Genomic DNA, 22,054 nt, shown 5'->3' with positions numbered 1-22,054 from the left:
AGTTGATAATTGTGGCTATTCGTCTGATTACAGTTAGAATGTTGATTATGTGGTGATGGAGTTGATCAAAGTAGTTATATATTCATTACAAATGACTATACGGTTATATTATAATGTTCTGATTATTGTGCTTAATTATTGTGTAGTGGTATATAACTCTGATGATTGTGGTCTGATAATTGTGGTACACAGTTGATTACGCAGTTACCGTATGTCGTCTACATTATGTTTATACAGTCTGATATTTGTGGTATATCAGTCAGTTACAGTAGTTATAATATTCTGATTGATTGTGGTTGAGGTTAGCTCGTGCTTCAAAGCTAGTTATATAGTCCAATTGCTAATGGCATATGTTTGTCTTCATTAATTTTGGCGGTAATGTATACGATCAATTGTAATAATTATTGTCATTCCATAGAATGTTATAAGTACTGATTCATTGTGGTTACATAGTCTCGATTACGGCAGTACTGTCATTCGTTCAAAATTATGGGTACTTTCGTCTGATAATTGGGTTATGTCTGTCTGATTACGTGTTCATAAGAGGTCGAGTGATTGTGCTTATGTATTCCAAGTACCGAGTGGTTCTATAACTCCTGAATTGTGGTCTGATAATTGTGGTTACATTTGTAACAAGCCTGCGATTTACAGTTTTTATTGTTAGTCTACGTTATTACCTAGCGTTAAGAACAGTATGATATGGGTGGCTATCTAGTTGATTAGCAGTAGTTATAAGTCTAGATTATTCCGTCGGTTAATGTAGTCTGATCAAATTAGTTATCTAGGGACTATAATGGCCTATCACGAGGTTGATAATGTGGGCTATATAGTCGACTACAATAGTTATTAATGTTGATTATCTGCTATGTATTCGTTCTTATGGTTATATAACTTGATTATGTCGGTCTGATAATTGTGGTACATAGTCTGATTACTGCAGTTACTTATATAGATACTTATTATGGGGATACAGTCTGATAATTGGGGCTATAAGTTGATAAAAGTAGTTTATATCAGTATAATGGCGATAGGGTCTGATAATTGTCATTTAATGTCTGATTACAGAGTTTAATGTTTATTATTGTGGTTAATTAGGTGATCAACGTAGTTATCTGTCATTATAATGGTGAACGGTCTGATAATTGTCATATAATGTCTGCTTACAGTAGTTATAATGTCCTGATTATTGTGGTTACATAGTCTGATTTCAAAGTAGTTAATATTCATTATAATGGTTATACGGTTCTGCTAATTGTCTTATAAGTCTGATTTACAGTAGTTATAATTCTGAGTCTTGTGGGTACATAGTCTGATCAACGTAGTTAGATATTCATTATAAGGTTATACTGTCTGATAATTGTCATTAAAGTCTGTTATGTGGGTATGTAGTCTGATTATGTACTAGATTAGGTGGTAATGTAGTCATATTGTGATTCAGGAAGTCAGATTTGTCTCTCTTTTGTGGCCTACTAGCAATTCTAGTGGTAAACAAGCTCCATTTTATCTACCAGTAGACACCCACAGATGAGGGGGGATCCCAGAGGAGGAGGGGTCCGTCGCTGGGCATCTGAGTCATGGGCACCATTGGAGTTCTGAGCTGGGCTGCTATAGACATGGGACTCTGGAGGCGTTTTGTTTTTTTTCTGGGCTTCCTCTGTAGAAACAAAAAACACCAATCTGCTGAAGTATTTCACCCAAATGTCACCCTTCATATCCTTATCTGATGGTGACACAGGTATTTATAAATATACACAAAAGTCATTTAATGCTAACCTTGCTAGCCTGTCTGGGGGTCCCTCTTCTGTACAGACGCAGGGGATGCTGGGAAAATGGGCGTGGTTTGGGGTCGACTGGCCTCTCCTTGATCTTCTGTGTCTTGGGCCGTGGTGGAAGACGGCCAGGGCTTTCAGCAGCGCGATGGTCTCGCTTTTGTGGCCCGTCGTCCCCTGATGCCAATTTCCGCACGGGGAGTTGAGGAAGAGGAGTCGGGCAGGCGGTAAGGGAATTCGGCATGGAGCGCCGGCGGCGGTTTAGGGTTAGAGGAAGAGGAGGAGGAATGGTGTAGTGAACCCGGTTTTGGAATCCGGAGACTGCACAAAATGGAAAAAAATAAAGGAAAATTTAAATAATAATAATAAATGAATGCTTATGTAGTCTGATATAAATGTTATATAGTTTGATAATTGTGGTTACACTAATTGTGAGTACTGTAGTTACTATATATAGTCTACTTCTTGATTATATAGTATGATATTGTATGCCCTTTTTTTAGCTCGTATGTCATAGTAGTTATATAGTTTGAATATTATGGTTTACATAATCTGATTACTGCAGAGTTACTATTGTACAGTCTATTTATTATGTTATTAATAGTCTCAATTATTGTGCGTTATATAGTCTGCTTATTGAGTAACTTTATATTGTCTACTTATGGTTATATTAGTCTGCATATATGATTTATTATAGTCTGATTATTGTGCGTTATGCAGTACGATCATAGCTGTTATATAGTTTGATTATTGTGGTGATATAACTCTGATTACTGTAGGTTACTCTATATAGTGACGTATGATTATATAGTCAGGCTTACTGTGGTTATGTGGGTCGTCAAGTTAGTCATTATGTTTGAATATTACGGATTAGATAATCTGATTGCTGTAGTTACTATATATGTCGAGTTATGATTATATCGTCTTGATATTGCTGTAACGTTATTTGTCTAATTATGTTATATAGTCGTTACTGTGGTTAGTAGTCTGATCATCGTAGTTATAAGTCTGATATTGTGGGGATTGTAGTTATTGATTATACAGTAAGATATATAAGTCTACATGTTTATGGTTCTAAGTCTGATTAGTGGTGGCTATATAGTCTGATTACTGCAGTTACTATAAGTAGTCTACATGTTATGGTATATAGGTCTGATCATTGTGGGCATGATAGTCTGATAATGCAGTTACTAATACCCGCATAGTCACACTTGTCAATCGAGGAACTATAGTCGGACTTATTGTGGCTATTATAGGTCTGATTACGCAGTTACTATCATATAGGTCTACATGTTAGGGCTTATATAGTCTGATTATATTTGTGGCTATATAGTCTGATTACTGCAGTTACTATATATAGTCTACATCGTTATGGTGACCTAGTTGCTGTTGTGGTATATAGCCTGATCTGGATTGATTTCTGTGGATATAGTCTGATTACTGCAGTTACTATATATAGTTATGTACCCATGTAGATTCTGTGGCTATACTGCCAGTCTACTCTATATATGTATATGTGATGGCTAGTTGATATTGGGCTAGTCCCTGATTACTGCAAGTTACTACAGTTACACTAGTCTAGTCTGATTACTGAAGTTACTATATATGTCTACATATGGTTATATAGTCTGATATTGTGGCTATCTAGTCTGATTACTGCAGTTACGTATATAACTAGTCTACCTGTTATGGTTATATAGTCTGATTATTGTGGTATATATCGCCTGATACTATACATAGTGGCTATGGTATAGTCTGATTACTGCGTTAAGCAGTTACTATACACAGTCTACAGTTATGGTTATAGTCTACATTTTATGCAGTAGTATTATAGTCTGATTATTGTGGCTATATAGATCGGATTACTGCAGTTACTAGCACCCAGTCTACATGTTATGGTTATATAGTCTGATTATTGTGGTTACTTATAGCCTGATCATAGTGGGCTATATAGTCTGATCATAGATTACTGCAGTTACTATATATAGTGTACATGTTATGGTTATATAGTCTGATTATTATTAACAAGTATTGCAAAAAACTGCAGATAAATGCCTGCATTTAGAATGAATATAACATATTCAGAACAGCTCATATAATTATTTAGTATGGCCTCCGTTTATTAAAACAAACATGAACCATATTTTGTTAGCGTATCTGTGGAAAAGTGCCTGACTAAACACATACTTTCATATGAACACATCCTGTCCCTTTAACACACAGTGAGTGTGTCCATTGTGTGGCTCTGGCTATGAATGTGTTTACCCTAAATAACTCCAGTATAACGAAACTTAGAGGGCGTGCGGGAGGAAAAGAAGAGTTTGCTTGGAGATCTGACACACTTGTATATAAGCATATGGCATGCGAACATGCAGATATTGAGTTTTGATATGACCCACTCCTTACATTAATGTGCAGTACAACAAAAAAGCATGGTAAAAAAAACACATTACTAATATAATTTTATTCCTGTGATCAAAGCTGAATTTTCAGCTATCATTACATGTGTCACGGATCCTCAAAATCATTCTAATATGCTGATTTGCTGCATGCTCAGAAATCTATTTTTTTTCATTATTATCAATATTGAAAACAGTTTGCGCTGCACAATATTTTTTGTGGAAACTGTGATACACTTTATTTTTTCACGATTCTTTGATGAATAGAAGCAAGAAAAGAACCATTTATTTGAAACAGCAATCTTTCGCACAGCCTTCTAAATGGTCTTACTCTGTTACTTTGGATAAGTTTAATGCATCCTTGATGATTAACAGTATTATTATTACTTTTTCAATAAATTAGGCACTTCGTTATGTCCCACCTGAACGTCACAGAAACACAGAATATAAACCCACGCTTATTAAGCCATGTCATGCAGCCTTCTAATCTCTAATTAGACTTCTAATTTAAGAGACTTCTTATTTAACGGACAATCTAGTTTAAGTGTAAACGTGGCTCTATGTGATGTGTGTGTTTTTCAGTTAAATGCTTTTCTCTAGTTGGTCTTTACTGTAAACACTCTCACCACTTTCCTCTCCACCGTCTGTTTAGTTTCTCCTGGTTATTCTTCGTCTTTTTTTCACAGAGTGTGTGTCTAAGTGTGCGTCTTGTGTCAATTTCACAAACAACTCTCGAATCCCTTCTGACCCGCGCGGCTCGCTCGCTAATTATCTCATTTACACATAATTACTTGGATGGGCTACAAAAAAACAAACAGCGCAGGTCATCCCATATCGTCCAGATCCAAAACAAATGCCTTTAAACAAAATGTCTGTAATTCGCAACACAACATGTGGCGCGGGGAATTACAAAACACTGCAACACGAGATCCGGAGGTTTTGTTATAATTGGGGGGAAATTTTCTGTCAAAACTCAAAATGAATTACCAGGCTCGCGCGGCCGAATGAACATAATGGAAACGCGTACCTCATAATCTATAGCTCAGACCGACTTCCACTCAAACAGCAGATCTGGATTAAATCCCAGCTAATTTATTTGACTTCAGTGGGTTTTAGTTTACTAAACATAAAATCGTCCTGTGTTCTGTTCGGTTAAAAAAAGACTGGAATTACTTTCGTGATCCATTCTTGTTAGTATGAGGAGCGAAAATGTTCACCTTCAATAGTTAAAATGATATTATATATTGCAGACAATATACTGTACATACTACCTAGATTGCTAGTATGATTCCCCCATCATAACCTATATGTTTGGAGGGTCCAACAGGTGAAAGCTGAAAAAAAGAGTAAATACAGATTGTTAAGCCTAAAAACCCAGGTTTAAAATGCACAAGTCTACGATGTGAGAGCGCTTACTCAGTACTGCAAACAGCAGCTGCAATTATCCTAATTAATCATTCCTGGTTAGTCCTAATTAAAGAATCAGAATTCAGTGCGAGATTGTTCACAACAGTGAAGGCGGGGCCATTGTGTGGGTTGTCATGACAACAGGAATGATTGACAGTTAAGCTGAACTGCTTTGTTATTGTTGACTAAAACTATTTTAAAACACTTGTTAGTCAAAATAAAGCTGAAATACAATATGAATATAAATACATGATGGAGAGCTTAAACTTGAATGAAAATTAGAAATGTTGCATTTGAGCACTAACTGAAATACAGTATGTTTAAGTTGACGTTGAAACTGAAATAGAAATATAAAAACTGAAAATATAAAAATAAAAGCTAAATTAAAAAACCTAATAAATACTTATAATAATAAATAAGCTAATACTTAAATACACAGTGAAGCTGACTGAATGTTGCAGAAATAAAATGTTTAAGTACAAAAAACTGACTAAAAATGACACATATAAATAAACTGAAAACAAAAGCACAAAAAAAAAACAAAAACAGAAAAACTAAAATGAAAACTTGAAAATAAAAAAAAAAAAAATAATTCAAATTCTTTATAACTATTATAACTATAAATAAAAAAAACAAAAATACACCAACACATTAACTGAATCTTCTTTTTTTTTTTTCAATATATTTATATTTTATTTCAAACCAGATGAGGTTTGACTCTAGGTCAGATGGAAGCAGACATACCTGACATAGGAGTAGATCAAATTATGATGTCGCATTAAGTTTTAATAATGCTGAAACTGCAAAAATGAAAAGACTTGGAAAATAGCTCAGAGAACAGACAGCATTGATTCGGACTGCTTTCATCTCAGAAGATCTTCCTTCTGCAGCGGTCAAGTGTGATTCTGGAGGGTGTGTTTAGTGGTGACTGTGGTTGTTTCAGAGAGCTGGTAGCGGTTACCCCCTGACAACAAAACAAGCTTACTATCTACTATCTTTTTTATAGGAAAAGAATAGGATATTATTATAACATGATAACACATAATACTTATAATATTTTGAGTTAGCTTTGTTTATATATATACAAACTATGTAACTTTTAGTATTTTTTTATGTGCATTTGTCTTTTTTCTATATTTCTATTTATCTTTGCTAATTTTAGTACTTCAGCTAAGACTTAGTTTATTGCAGTTAGCTGTCAAGGCATTTAGTTTAGATGCAACTTTTGGGTCCCTCTAGCGATTAATAACTAAAAATGGGCATATTGTCTGAGGAACAACATGGTGTTTCAAAACCAGTGAGTTGCCAATTTTTGCTGCGATTTCATAGTTTGTATATTATGAACTAGTTTTATTTTAGATATTTTCTGTTTTCATTTTAAATTTTAGTTAACATTCTAGGAATTTGGTCAGTTTATTCAGGGTTTTTTGTTTTTTGTTTTTTTTTTTTGGGATATCTACATAGGTTGGCAAATTTTATTGCAGTTTTAGTGTTAGTTAGTTTGGTACAGTTAAGTGAAACTAAATGAAAATAAGAAATTTTGCCTTGGACTCAACTAGCTGAAAGAAAATAAGTTTACTTATCCAAAATAAAAATCCATTAAGTTTCATCCAAATTTACTTCACCGGTTACGTCAGGTTCCATTGTGATAGTGCTAAGGTGTTACTAGCATTTGGAATGAGTTGTAGTATACGTTTATATATAATATCTGGGATATGAGTTATAGAGATATATAGATATATATATTTTATATCGGTAAAATAATTTTAGTTACCATTTGTAGTAATTTTCCGTGCATGTTTGTGTCAGAATTTATTATGGGGGGTTTATTAGATAGCGGGGATTATAGTAATATATATGGGCTTAAGGTTTTGGGATTACAGTTCTTTTAGTTCAAGTTCAGGTTTGTTCTATTTTCATTTAATGTTGGGTATTTAATAATTTATTTAATATTTTAAAATTAATTTAATATTTTAGGTTTTATTTTCATATTCAATTTAATTAATTTTAATGATTGAAATTCATTAGTATTTTTAACAGCAGACAGTTTTTTTTTTAATGGTTTTTATTTTTTAGTGAAACTCTAATAGCCCTGGTTCTTGGTCTTGATCGTAAACTAAAGGATCAGCCCTTGTGTGGGATTCGAAACTACAACCTCTCCAGGCCTCTAAACTACTAAACTGCAGCATTCAGCGCTGTCTGCAGCGGTCACTCAGCTGCTGTTTCCGGGCGGCTGCTGGCTAGTGTGTTTGGTGACGGAGCAGCACCAGCCCACGGGGACGATGTCCCCTGGATAGTCATAGCGGGCACCAGTAATCGAACGTCCTACCCCCTCCACAGCCGTCAAACATTTCAACGAACACCTCCTCCCTCCCCCTTCACCTCGCCGCTGGTGGCCGGACAGATCAGTCGTACTGGTTCTTCTTGTCCACGGGCCTCCAGCTTCTAGGCTGGCTTGAAGTCGTTTGAGGGCGGTAAGCGCCGCGGCTCCTGAAGGAATTACAGAGCGTGAGTGTCACCAAAACCATTGAATGAAGTACACACTGTCATCCGTGTAATGAATTCTCTCGCATCGGTGGAGGTTCAGCACCTTTTACAATGCCGTGTGGCAGGTGCTATTTCAGCTCCAGTAAGGGTCCTCAGGAGAAACATGGGCCACGACTGAGGGGCGTTCATACCTGAATCCTGAGAAAATGAGGGAGAGAAACACAGTTATCATCCGTAATTCTGCTCACATGTGTTCACATTCATCTCTATCAACAGCCGAAGCTGAAGACGGGGAGCAAAACAGGAAGCAGTAGAGAAGACGATGTCATTTTCTGCGGCAGACCAATGCTGTTATAATTATCTAACTGTAAAACTAAAAATACGAAGAAAAAAAATACATTAATTAAAATTAAATGTGTGTTAAAAATCGGAATGGAATATTTAAAAAAAAAATTTTTTTTTTTATATTGTATTTTTTTTAATAAAACAAACAATTTTTTTTTTTTAGTCACAAAGCCAAAATGTCTCATTTTCATTTAGTTTAAGTTAAAGTACTAATATTACTACAACTAAAACAGAAATTAAAATTAATAAAAATCTAAACAGGCATATAAAAAAAAATTAATAAAGATAAATATATTGTTTAAAAATTAAGTTATTGTTAACTAAAACAAAATACAAAAAAACATTTTAGAAATACCAATTAAAAGCAACAATACAGATGAAATTATTATTTAATTGTCATACCATTGTCAGACCAGTGCTGTTATTGTTAACTAAAACTAAATACTGAAAAACATTTTAGTTACACTTTGGGGAATAAACAAAATAAAATATACATTTTTTTGCAAAAACTAACTTAAATTAAAATGAACATGAATAAATAAAAATTAACAGAAATATTAATAATACTAAATAAATAATAAAATATAAATAAATATTAATAGAATCAGGAAGCTGAAGACAGGCAACATTAGAAAAAGAGAATATAATTAACATTCACTGAAATAAAATAAAAAAATAGATAAAATTTCAGTATAAAAATTTCTCTTTATCGTTACTAACACAACAACTGAATTAAATGTTATTAATAAAAACTAATTAAACAAACTTTAAAAAAAGAAATAGAAATGACTAAAACACACAATAAAATTACAAATACTTTATCTAAAATTAAATTGAAAACAGAAAATATAAACACTACGGGCCGGTTTCACAGACAGGACTTAGCCTAAGACAGGTTTAGGCCATAGTTCAATTAAGACATTTAAGTAATTTTTATAAACACGTCTTAGAAAAAAGCATTACTAGTGTGCATCTTGAGATAAAACAAAGGCACTAACATGTTTTAAGATCATTCAGTGCAAGTTTCTTTCAGTTGAGATTAACATTTTAGTCTAGGACTAGGCTTAAGCCTTGTCTGTGAACACTGCATCAGACCTGCGCAGAATTATTAAGCTTTGGACGCGACGTGAGATGCTCCTATTAAACATGAACTCGTTCTTTCAGCTGTGGGGGGAAGTGACATCACTCGTACCCAGCGGCGGCTGCAGCATGTCTCCCTTCTTCTCGCAGGATCCGATTGGCTGGATGTCGGCGGAGTCGACCAATCGCCAGAAGTCATTGGTGCTGTCGCTGCCGTCCAGACGGAGGCGGAGCCTCACGCCCATCAAGCCCATCACCGTGGCGATGCAGGTGGAGGTGGAGTTACGAGGGTCCCGGGCCTCCAGCTTCATTCCCACCTTGAAGTCGTTGGACGGAGGAATCCGAGGACTGCAGAACAAACAACAAACTGGAGCTATGAATCACCGGTTGCATTTGAAATAAAGCCCTGAAACATCTTGAATAAGGAAACGTTTATTGATCCCTTAGACATAAAAACTGTTAATGTGAACATATGTGAATGCATTCAGGCTTTTAATCAGCTACTATGTGGACGAAACCTGCAGCACAAAAAACCAGTCTTAAGTCGCTGGGGGATATTTGTAGCAATAAACAAAAAAACACTGTATGGGTCAAAATTATTGTTTTTCTTTTATGCCAAAAAAAAAAAAAAAAAAAAAAATTTGGAATATTAAGTAAAGATCATGTTCCATGAAGATATTTTTTTAAATTTCCTACCTGTAAATATCATCAAAACTTTCATTTTGATTATTAATAAATGCATGTGCTAAGACCTTAATGCTGAACACTTTAAAGATGATTTTTCTGCGGAATATTTAGATTTTCTTTTTTTGCACCCTCAGATTCCAGATTTTTCAAATAGTTGTATCTCAGACAAATATTGTCCTCCTACCAAACCACACATCAATGGAAAAAAAAACTGAACTTCAAGATGGTTGTGTGCTCCCAGGCGTCAACATATGTCTGTAGGATGTTTGAGGATTATGGTGTAATGTTAATCACACAAACAGTTCAGCATTTAGCACAATGCTAATATTTATATGATCAAAAAGTGATTAAATCCTGATGCTTGTAATGTTAATCACACAAACAGTTCAGCAGATACTGACATAAACTGATCTAAATACGAGTCGTGGCTCTATATCTCCAGTAATGAGATGAGATGTAAATGATCCAAACATATAATGCAGTGATTGTAAGATGAAGAAATAAAGGCTCCTCAGAAGATGGTGAGATTTTCTGGAGGCTTGTGAAGACTCATTCCTCGCGACGGTGAAATCATTTGTGAACATTGAAAGTAAAGCTTCTGGAAAACAAACGGCTCCTCAAAGATCACTGAGGATCAGATTTGAGACTCTAAAACATGATTGATGGAGAATCAAGTAAAGCTGAGCTGCTTCAGTCCAGTAAGAGTTCATCTGGAGATATCACTGCAGTATTTCTGATGCTTACTTGATCAAAGTTACACTAAAAGAGCTCTGACTGGATTAAAAACTCTAAACTCTCAATCAGAGACAGAAGACGTGCAGCAAAGTTTGATCATTTAGAGCCTTAGAAATGTAATCAGATCTGATACAAAAGGCTTAAAATGATTTAATGACATCGTGCCACCACCTGTCTCAAGCAGCTGTCTGAAACAACCGGGAACAGACGAAGACTGACTATAAATACCCCAAACACGAGAAGGCCTCGGCACCGGCCTCGGCGGAGAAACACACGTGAGGCGCTCCACAGACTCATTACCATCACTATCGAAAGTCACACAGTTCAAAGTCAGTACCTCTGACCGGTCCAGGACCCGTGAGAGACATGCTCCGGCCCGCTTTAGTCTTTGTCTCTTCTTACTGTCCGTTGTTCAGCTTAAAACTTTCAGCATCGTCCGTACCAAGAAAAAAAAACTCTAATCACAAACGTATAGCATCCCCTAACACAAAACCCTTCATCTCTCGCACCTTAAAATCTTTAAGCATCGTCCGTACCAGGACGTTGGTACATTCGGGCTGTGTGATGGGACGTCCTTGCCAGAGGCATGCAGATCTGCCAACGTTTATAAAGAGTTTCCTAAATGAGAATGTGCATTTCAAAAATGCAGAATGCAATTCACAAAAATATCGCCTAGCGCTTTAACGCATTGAATTGCCTTCAATATTTAGGATGATTCTTTATTGTATTGCAAATGGTTCATGGGTTCGGAGGAGCAAACCTGCAGAAATAAATATATAACTGAAAGAATAAGTAAATAAAATAATTTTAAAAAAATAAAAATAAATACAGAAAATAAGGAAAACGGTCATATACATAAATTAAGGATTACATTTTATATATACATAAATTAAGGATTAAATTATATCTTTACAAGTCATTTATTTCTTTACTCCAAGCTTCATTTATTTCATTTACAGTTTCCTAGTACTTACATTAAATTAATTTCCTTAAATTAATAGTACTTTTTTTTGCCGGGTTGGTCCTCCATACATGGGGCATGCATTTTAGTTGCATTTGTTTTAAAATAATTAATAGTACCAAATATATTAAAACAGAAAACTGATCTTTGCAAAATTATTTTTTTTTTACAGTATTTTGATATAAAGAGCAAAAAAACATCATATTATACATAATTAAAATAAAAAAATCTAAACCTATCAAAATTATTTTTATTATACACTATTATATAATAATACACACACATATACATACAAAGTTATTTTGAAATGAAAACACTGATATTTTGCTGATATACATACAAGTTACGACGAAATGACCATGTGAACTCGTGAGAAGAACTACACACAATTTTGAAAATGAATTTTAATGTGTAAAAATGAAGTTGTATTTTTTGTCAGTGATCCGTTCTGACGCAGATTCAGTAAGGGCCATGTGAACTCGTGAGAAGAACTATAGGCGAGTGTGTATTTTTGGTGGTCAGTTATCTGGGCTTGACGCAGATTCATGGAAGGGGCCAGGTGAACTCGTGAGAAGAAACTAGTGAAAGTTAAACTGTGGACGCACGGACACAGGACACGGCATCTCTCTTTGACGAGACATGAAACAGAAAAACACACTCTCTGCTGAGGGAGCGAAACGGCCCAAAACACACACACACACACTTCGTGGTCAGCTGCAACGAACGAAAAACAACTGCACTGAGCTCAGACCAGAGGACCGTTTCTGACTCGACAGTAGAGGAGACCTGTTAGATCATAACTGAATTCAAAAAAAAATAAAAAACTAAAAATCATAACTGAATTCACAGACAATTATAGACTGAAAAATGAATAAGCTGGTTATTTATGTCAAGCAATTAAAAGAGGTCATTCCGCCGCGGGTCTCCAGTGACCTTCTCTCTTGTTCAGGGTCTGGCCGGTCATAATAATAATCGCTCTCGAATCTCCGTCCCGTTCAGGCGACGGATAGCACGACGCCTCGGGTTTCACTTTCAAAAATAATAACAACAACCAAACAACGTCTCTCCAACAGCGCTACTGACAAAAACTTCAACCATACAAAAAAAAAAAAAAATATATATATATATATATATAATTTATATTTATAATAATAATAATAAAAAAAACTTAAAGGAAATAAAATATATAAAATATATATATTTTTTTTTTATTTCACTAAGTTGCCAAGGCAGCATTTTCACTTAGTTTATTTATTCTAATTAAAGTAACTAAAACTTAAACCATAGAAAAAAATGTTTTATTACCTGGAAATAAAATCAACTTTAACTGAAATAAAATAAAATTTAAAAAAGTAAACTAATTTTATTTCAACTAGTTGTCACGCCAACATTTCAAATCTTTGTTTAATTTCACTTGAAGTACTACATTTTAAAATAACTAAAATATATAAATCTGTAAAAATCAAACTCTATAAAAAGTAAACATCATTACTTGAAACAAACATTAAATGGGATAAAATTAAATATATATATATATATTAAAAAAAAAATTAAATTTATTTCAGCTAGTTGCCAAGGCAACATTTTTTATTTTCACTTAGTTTAAATAGAAGTACTAAAACTAAAAGCATAGAAAAAAATCATTACTTGAAATAAAATAAAATAAACTGAAATAAAATATTTAAAAACTTTAAACTTTATTTCAGCTAGATGCCTGGCCAGCATTTCTCATCTTTGTTTAGTTAAACTTGAATTACAAAAAACTAAAATAAATAAAAAAAATAAATAAAATTAAATAAACATAAAACAAAAAAAAAAAAAAAATATAAAAAAGAAATATACAAAAAGAAAAAAATTAGATTTATTTCAGCTAGCAACATTTTTTATATTCACTTAGCTTAGCTAAAATGACTAAAACAAAAAGCATAGAAAAAAATAATTACTTGAAATAAAATAAAATAAACTGAAATCAAATATAAAAAAACTGTATTTCAGCTAGATGCCAAGCCAGCATTTCTCATCTTTGTTTAGTTGAACTTTAGGTAGTAAATTAACAAAGTCTACATAAACTTAAAACGAATAAAAACTTAATAAAAACACATTTAAAAATAACAACAAAAACTACCAAACTTGTACTAAAATTAAAATGAAAACAAAATACAAAAATAAAATCTAATTTTAAATATTATTAAAAACGATTTGTCTAGATTTGTCACAATTACTCTATAAAATAATTTTATATTCAAATTACACAGAAACTCGCTCTGCTCGTGTTTCATGAACGAGATCCATTGTGTGCAAAATGTGTGATTTTTATTTTTAAATCTTACAATAAAATAGCGTAAATTCAATTTATGAATGACATTTGTTATCAGATATTTTAATATCTTAGCTTTTATCCATTTTCACTGTTTAATACTACAAATACTCTGGGAAAAAAAAAAAGTGTAGAAAACATTTTCACTAAGAAATCGTTAGTAAATTTTACAAAATAATTACAAAGAAAATAACATTGAATTAAACACGAAATCAAGTAGAAAAAGTTTAAATTAAACAGTATTTTCTTATAAAGCTTACTCCATTTCCATCAGTGTAGTGATACCAATCCAGCAACTCCTATGATATCAAAATCACATCAAAAAAACCATCACATCAAATCCAACAGCCTCTAACGCAATGCTCTAAGCGATGTCAGAGCTCATCCATAATCCATCCCCAATACAGACCCCCCACAGACCCTTGACCCAGCGAGCACCGCGAACCATTTCTGAACACACTTCACTCTCTCAGATTTCAGCTTTAACATCAGTGAAGCAATAATCAGAACTTCACAAAACAATCATTACCTTGAAATTGGAACCAAAGCCATTAATTAAATATGCATGAATCTCATTACATGTCTTTTTTTTTCACCTCAAATTCAAAAGAAAACATTTGAATTGTTATTTTAAATTTCTAAGTAAACATCATGGTTTAATTTACGTCACATTGTAGCATTTTTACATATGCTTAACTGTTGTGAAAATAATATTACAATGCAAAAAAGGCCTTAAACAGACTTTATATATCATAGAATATTTCCTTTTGATTTTGGTATGAATTCTGACAGATATTTCTTTGTAAAATACAGATTCTCAGTCACTTTTAGATTTCAGTTTTTCTTCTACATCAGAGAGGAAACTATCTGTACACAGCGCTTAAAAAAACACAGTATTTAATGCAAATCAATAGGCAACATTACTCAGATATTCCACACAAAGAACGTCATAAAGTCTCACACACACACACACACACACACACACACACACACACACACACACACACACACACACACACACACACACACACACACACACTGTTTTGCATTAGAATGATGAACTTACAGTCAAATGATAGCTTACGGAGAAAAAAATATAGAGCTGAAAAATATTTTCTTTTGGAAAAAAACCTTTGTGATAATGTTTATTCGATTTATAAGTTTTTATCTTGATTAACTGGAAGAAAATCTAATAAAAAGCTCCTAAAAATAACTAAAGACAGCTCCCTAAAAACGAACCAAGGAATCTCTCTTTCTGAGCCATAAAAACTGATCAATATCCTGAAATGATTTTGATAATCAATTATTCTGTTTATTATTTAAGTCATATTTAAAAAAAAAAAAAACACCAACAAAAAGTAGGTAAACAGATGCTATACGTACAAATATAAGCAGAATATATTAATATTATAAATAAATATATACATATAAATATAAGCAGAATTTCATCTGTAAATCAAAAAGTGTAACTTTTTAAAAATTTATTTTACTGACATTTTTTTTTTCAAAGTTGTAAATGCAAGATTACTGGAACATGTTTTACAAGAAAATACTGTTTCAGTCTTTGTTACGTTACTTTTTTATTTAATTTATTCAATTAAATGTGTTGCTTAAATCTTTTATGAAATTTACTAGCAGTTTCTGATTGAAGATTTTCAACACCAATATTTTTCAGTAAAATGGTGATGAAAATGTGCCCAAAAGTTGGGCAAAACTGAATTTAATGTCACAAATACTCAAAAAAAAAATCATTAAAAAAAACTAACAAAAAAAAAAACACACAAAAAAACTTAGATCCACTTTATGCAAATAAGTTTTTACTTATAAAACGCATTCATTTGCCATCAAATAATTTAAAGCATGGGATCAAATTGATTTTTACAAATATTATACTGTTTATTAAATATTGAATATAAAATAAATTGTTATTACATATTGTTATATTGAATTGTATTAAATCTAAAGTAATTAAGGTTAAAAATACTATTAAATATTATCATTAAAGTAAACACATCTCTGACATCCGCACAACTTCCAAACATATCCCATAATTCCCCTGTGATTCCCACAGAAAAGGATCCCATCATTCCCGGAGGCGTCACATTCCTGAAACTCGTCCGGCCAAAAACACAACACACAGTACCAGCGGTCCGATCCGCACAACTTCCACAAGCATCCACTCACATAAATGTTCGTGCCGCAGCTTCGTTTGATAAAGTTTGATTCACCGGTTCTGATTGACAGGTGGGCGGGGTTTAGTGGCGTGATTGGGTGTGGTGGGCGGAGTTAACCGGTGATTCTCTTGCTTTTCTTCATTCATAACAACAAACACGTGCTCAGGACTGCTTTCGTCTGCATGTTTGATTATAATATGTTAATAGCTACTTAATTAATCGTTATTTTCCACCCAGTTACCACAGTTATACAACATGTAAATAAATATGTGATCTCTTATGCTTGTTTTTTTTTTTTTTTTTTTTTTTGGTGATACATAGCTTAAAAAAATATGCTCTCTCTCTCTCTATATAAATATATATTAGTGCTGTCAAATTATTAATCACATCCAAAATAAAGTTTTTTTTTTTTACATAATATATGTGTGTGTACTGTGTATATTTATTATTTATATATAAATACTCACACAGGCATGTATATATTTAAGAATATTTTTTGTTTATATATATTATATATATTTAATAAATTATTTACATACATCTATATATATATATATATATATATATATATATATATATATATATATATATATATATATATATATAATTATTTATATATAATATAAATTATATATAATATATAATACAATTATTTAATAAATTATTTATCTATAATATAAATTATATATAATATATAATACAATTATTTAAATAAAATTATTTATATATAATATAAATTATATATAAATATATAATACAATTATTTAATAAATTATTTATAAATAATATAAATTATATATATAATATATAATATAATTATTTAGAAAATTACTTATATATAATATAAATTATATATAATATATAATACAATTATTTAAATAAATTATTTATATATAATATAAAGAATAAATGAATAACATATATTCATTAATAATTTATATATATATATAATTATAATTATATTACACATATACACACATATACACTAATATAACAAAATAAAAAATGTAAATTTAACAAGAATGAAAACATTTAAACTTATGAAAAATGAAAACATAATAAACGTATATAACTTGTATAGCCTGTCAAATATTACCATTGGTATCATTATATTATATTATTATTATTACTAATAATAAATTATTATAATAATTTTAATCATTAATTATTAATACATTATTATCGAAACATTTATATAAATAATTACAGATGAAATGTATCATACTTACAAATTAATAAATAGATATATAATTGTTATTTATTATTACGTATAGTACTACAGGGCATATATTTTATTATAATATATAGTGATTAAAAAGTGCAATATATTATAAGTAATCCATTGAAATGTATTATATAAATAAAAAAAATTGGCAGATTATCAGTAGCACATATATAATAAACAATTAATGTAAAAACATATTGTTTTCTTAATTTTTCCTTGTAGCTGATACAGAGATGGTAATAGACACATCGGTAGTATTTAATAATTACTATTAATTTTTCAAAGCATTAAAATGGTATTTCTAAACACTTAAAACATGGTTTTATCACAGTACGAGCAGAATACACGGACAGCTGTGTTTAGACTGTGGTAAACGAGCACATTACTGATGTAATAACACAGTAATACTGATATCTGAGACTGGCAGTGAAAATATGAGTGTGTTTACAAACAGCGATGACTACACACCCCCCTGATCACACACATCATCAACAATATGATCAATTTCGACAAAACACAAACATTTGATCAGACTCTTCAGAAATAACAACATCAGTAAAGAGAGTGGTGAACACCAGGCGGAATAAACGCTTGAATTATCCTATACAGCCTTCGAAAAACATCATCGTTGTTGTCTGAGAATAACGACTGGTGTCCTAACGCATGGAAGAAGATGAAATAAGTGCAGAAATGTCGACTCACCTTCGCTTTTTTGTCGAAATGTAGACAGATTTCAGCACTTTTCGCAGCTCTCCGTCGCCATGTTTGCGTCAGAACTGCGCATGCGCAGAAGCGCTCGTATACGCACGCATTATTGTGAAAACCTTTCACTCTGTTTATTAAAACGAATCGTAAGCATTGTTTAAAAACAATCAAGTTTATGATCAGTATTATTTAATTAATAATTAATTAATCGATTATAACCAATAAGAATTCTCTTCTGCTCATTAAGCTTGAATTTATCTGATGCAAAATACAGCAAAAGAAGTAATATTGTGAAATATTTTTACTATTTAAAATAAGTGCTTTCTATTTCAATGTATATTGTTAAAGTGTAATTTATTTCTGTGATGAAAACTGTATTTTCAGCATCATTACTCCAGTCTTCAGTGATCTTCAGAAATCATGAAAATATGATGATTTGCTGCTTGAGAAACATTTATTATTATCAATATTTAAAACAGTTGAGTAGGCCTATATTTTTTCAGGATTCTTTGATTAATAGAAAGATACAAAAAAAAATCAGCATTTATCTGAAATGAAAAGCTTTTGTAACATACCATTTTTGGGAAGGAAATTATAGAAATGAATGCTTTCATGTAGCAGGGATGCTTTAAATCGATCAGAAATGATGATAAAGACATTTATGATGTTATAAAAGTTTTCTATTTCAGATAAATGCTGTTCTTCGTAACTTTCTATTCATCAAAGAATCATGAAAAAATTCTACTCAACAAAATGATAATTATTACAAATGTTTCCTGAGCAGCAAATCAGCATATTAGAATGATTTCTGAAGATCATGTGAGCACTGAAGACTGGAGGAATGATGCTGAAAATACAGGCTGCGCATCACAGAAATAAATTACATTTTACTATATACTCAAATAGGAAGTATAGGGAAACGTTGCCATGGCAACTCTGTACCATAAAGGGTTAAGTAGGCCTAAAAAAAAACATGATTTCTTAATGTTTTCTGAACGTTTTGTTGTTGTTGTTGTTGTTGCAAACGTTGAAGGAACATTCCATTTAATAATTTTGTAAACGTCATGGAACTTCTGAATGTTCTCTGAAACAAATAAGAACGTGAGCATCCGACTAAACGTTTCAGAACGTTCCACGAGCTGTGCATGAACAGCGTTTTTGTGCTGACGTTTTGAGAACGTTGTTTCAATAAACGCCAGATAACTCTGAACTAAATGTTTTATTAATGTCTCCTTTGTTCATAACTTTGAATAAACCTGGGCTCGAATACATAATTAAAAATTTAATTTAATTTGGGCAACAGAAATCACACAGTTTTTACTTCTAACATAACATCCTTTCAAAACTTAGTATTTTTAAAAAAGAAAAAAGAGAGAAAAAAATCTCTGGGAGAAACAAACAAACCAATACACAATTGTGCCTTTTATGTGTTTGAGATTTTACATTATTAATGCTAATATTATTATTTTTATGATCATTTAATGTGTGTTTTCTTATATTGTTCTGTTTCTTTTCTCCTGCGGTTGTTCCTAGCATGTAGGTGGCTGACATCCGGCTGTCTGGCGATGAGTTTTTATAGTTGTGGTGTGGGTGTATCTCTTTGACATTAGAAGATGAGGTAGACTAATACATGAACTACATCTCAGGGCTTCATCGGGTGGATGTGATGTAACACAGCGTGTAAGCTTAGAAACAACTAATCCACTTGTTGTCTTTAAGAGACATTTCTCCATTATTCAAAAGGAAATAAACATCTTGAACTTCACATTGATTTCGATTAATCTAATCCATTCTGAACGTTTCCGACGTGATATTTTAATTCTCTGTGTACACATCTGTCAGTAACAACAAAAGAAGGTATATTTTTACATTAAGTATTTTATGTATGATCCACCATATCTCCATCGCTGTTCTTCATTTGTCCACTAGGTGGTGTGAGTGATTTTAATAGTTTTTATGGCGCTAATACATGAATATATTGAATTGCTTTATTTAAGATATTCAGCTTTTTTGTCAATGCCAATTTTTAAATGTATATAATACATCAATTTAGCATTGATAATAATCAGAAATGTTTCTTGAGCAGCAAATCAGTATATTAGAATGATTTCTGAAGATCATGTGACACTGAAGACTGGAGTAATGATGCTGAAAATACAGCTGCGCATCACAGAAATAAATTACATTTTAACACATATTCACAATAAAACAGTTACTTTAAATTGTAATAATATTTCGCAATATTTACGATGTTTACTGTAATTTTTTGATAAAATAAATTTATCCTTGGTGAGAGGTTTTTCAAAAACATAACAAACACAAATACAAAACAGAATTATTCCAAACCAAAGCTTTACAACACATAAATTAATTATATTTTAAAATATATTCACATAGAAATAAATATTTTAAATTGTAATAATATTTCACTTTATTACTGTTTTTATGTATTTTTTGATCAAAATAAATGCAGCGTTGGTGAGATAAAAATAGCTTTGCCATCACATAAAAACGAATTATATTTTAAAATATATTCAAATAAAAAACAGTTGTTTTAAATTATAAACAACTTTTCATGATATTACAGTTTTTTTTACTGTATTTTTGATCAAATTAATGCATAAATGCAGCGTTGATGAATTGCAATAATATTTCACGATTTTACTTTTTACTGTATTAAAAAACTGTTATTTAAAAATATTTATATATTAATTTACAAATTCACTGAAAAGTTAAAACAAAAAATTGCCCTATATATATTATATTATATAAAATTTTAAAAAATTCACATAAATTCAAAAAAATAAAAAAAAAAAAAACAAAATTATCATTAATAATAATAAAAAAAAACGATAATCATTATTTCACCCTACATATATTATTATATTAGCTATATTATACAAATTCACTGAAATATGAAAAGTAAATACTGAATAATAATTATCATTAATTATTATAAATAATAATATTCATTATTTCACCCTACATATATATTATATCATATTGTATTATTGAATAATTATTTAGTAGTTATTATTACAGTGGTTCTCTTCTGTGATGTTACTGCGTGCCACGCCCACATTGAGCTTCTGGTCTTGTGATTGGTTGATATCCCAGAAGGGGCGTGTCTGCGACCAACATCCATCATTGGAATCGGCTCCAATGACGCCAGTCTGGAAACTGTTGCTGTTGACGCGCAGCGGTGCGTTTCTCGGGCGCGTTTGGGGATGTGAGGGATTGACGCGCGTCCAGATCGGCGGAACGCGTGAGTACACGGCTCGGTGCGTGATTTGACTGCAGCGCTTTGACATGCTGCTATACTGCTGCAGTGTTGTGTGTTTGTGTGCTGTATAATTACAGTGTGTCAGGGCTGCTGTGCGCGCTTCAGCTCCGTGTTTCTATGTGCGCGTGACTCCCACGCAGCGCGGATCAGCTTCACTGCGACGCCAAACCACAGAAACACGAGATGCGCTCCTGTGCGTGATCACAGAAGCATCACAGACTGCTGCTGCTCTTTTATTTTAAATAGGCTTCTCTAAATCGTATTGCTTTTTCTCACACAGATCAGGGTCTGTTTGCAGGGTGTTTCTTCAATTAATGCTGCTTAAATACTCTGAACCCCTCAAGCATCCTTCGGATAGCAGCCCTTAAGTGGTCCTTCGTGGACGAATTTGGGTAGGAAGGTCTCAGGTGTGATCCCAGTTTATTTATTTTTTAAAAATAAAAGTCATATCACTAAATTAGATTAAATAAAAATGATCAA

At 32.0% G+C, this 22,054-nt stretch overlaps 3 protein-coding genes across 6 annotated transcripts in view; 2 read left to right on the top strand and 1 right to left on the bottom strand.

Annotated features, from left to right (window-relative positions):
• Nucleotides 1-22,054, bottom strand: part of LOC109085971 (protein phosphatase methylesterase 1-like) — a 576,397-nt gene that overhangs the window by 67,496 nt on the left and 486,847 nt on the right. The window lies entirely within an intron of this gene.
• rnf150b (ring finger protein 150b) overlaps nucleotides 1-22,054 on the top strand; it is a 581,444-nt gene that overhangs the window by 79,752 nt on the left and 479,638 nt on the right. The window lies entirely within an intron of this gene.
• The window catches only part of LOC109085536 (cyclin-dependent kinase-like 5), a 61,643-nt gene continuing 61,005 nt past the window's right edge, over nucleotides 21,417-22,054 (top strand). For 2 of the 4 annotated variants that reach the window (XM_042713824.1, XM_042713825.1), the window contains exon 1: nucleotides 21,417-21,556. The gene's annotated coding sequence lies outside the window, so the exon portion shown is untranslated. Of the gene's footprint in view, nucleotides 21,573-22,054 lie in introns of all 4 variants that reach the window. The other 2 variants (XM_042713822.1, XM_042713823.1) reach the window with 2 other exon arrangements.

Source organism: Cyprinus carpio, chromosome A23 (genome assembly GCF_018340385.1).
Source record: "Cyprinus carpio isolate SPL01 chromosome A23, ASM1834038v1, whole genome shotgun sequence".
Lineage (NCBI taxonomy): Eukaryota > Metazoa > Chordata > Actinopteri > Cypriniformes > Cyprinidae > Cyprinus > Cyprinus carpio.
This window is presented reverse-complemented; position numbering and strand designations above follow the sequence as displayed.